Genomic DNA, 1,235 nt, shown 5'->3' with positions numbered 1-1,235 from the left:
TATATATATATATATATATATATATATATTCACAAGCATATCTTTGTATCCATATATAGATACATACATACATACATATTTTACGTATATTTATATGTATTTGAGTATGTATATGTATATGGATATGTAAATACATACGCTTGTGTGTATTTTTGCACAAATATGTGTTTGTGTGAATATATGTATGGGAGTCTGTGTGCGTGTGCGCGCATGTGTGTGTCTGTGTGTCTGCTTACTGCTCTGTGCATCATATTGCACAGTCCTAGCTCACATAATTACGCACAGAATCACGAAGCGAGTTTCCAAATACCCGCGGTCACACGCACTTCTGCTAACTATGCACTTTTGTATCCTTGCATGGATACACGTGTGCTTGCTTGCTTGCGTGTATATATATGTATGTGAGAAGGAAGTAGAGAGATAGAGAGAGAGATATATACATATAAAGGGGAGAGAGAAAGCTAGAGAAATCTAATGTGTATGTGTGCGCGCACGAGCATTCGAAGGATTTGAAAAGAAGTATTTTATGTGTCGCCATTTTTTGTTCGACTTTCACATTCAACATCCAACTTGAATCCGAAAGATTTTAATACTTTAATGTCCTCTCTCAATATAGAAGAAGATTAATTGCTCATACCACCTTACCGGTCACGCATCTGATCAGGAGCCTGCATTAATGCGCCTTAACTTCAATGAATTCACAATAAATGATGTTTGTTCCGTTCTCTCGTGTGTATGTATGTGTGTGTGTGTGTATTTGTGGGATTTTTTGTCTGTGTGTGTATGTGTATATATGTCTGTACTTTTATATTTTCTTGACTTGTTTTTTGCCTTTTTACAATATTATTTTATCTCGTATCTTTGTGTATTCAATTTTTTTATTGTTTTTGGTTAAACTGTGATGCCAATTAATCAGAGCTTCGTTTCTTCTTCTTCTTCTTCTTCTTCTTCTTCTTCTTCTTCTTCTTCTTCTTCTTCTTCTTCTTCTTCTTTATTTTCTTTTTCTTCTTCTCTTTCTCTTTTTCTTTTTTTCTTTTTCTTCATCTTCCTTTGCTTTTTTCGTCTTCATTCTTGTTTCCTTTTCCTTCTTGTTATTTTTCTTCTTGTCAGTATTATTATTATTATTATTATCATCATCATCATCATCATCATCATCATTATTATTATTATTATTATTATTATTATTATTATTATTATTATTATTATTATTATTAAAGTGATGAGCTGGCAGGAAC

The 1,235-nt window shown here is 32.1% G+C and overlaps 1 pseudogene; it reads right to left on the bottom strand.

The window, feature by feature from the left end:
- Positions 1–1,235, bottom strand: part of LOC128249350 (probable cyclin-dependent serine/threonine-protein kinase DDB_G0292550) — a 79,795-nt pseudogene that overhangs the window by 31,186 nt on the left and 47,374 nt on the right.

Source organism: Octopus bimaculoides, chromosome 14 (genome assembly GCF_001194135.2).
Source record: "Octopus bimaculoides isolate UCB-OBI-ISO-001 chromosome 14, ASM119413v2, whole genome shotgun sequence".
NCBI classification, from domain to species: Eukaryota; Metazoa; Mollusca; class Cephalopoda; order Octopoda; family Octopodidae; genus Octopus; species Octopus bimaculoides.
Note: the sequence above shows the minus strand (reverse complement) of the source record. Positions and strands in the feature narration are given on the sequence as shown.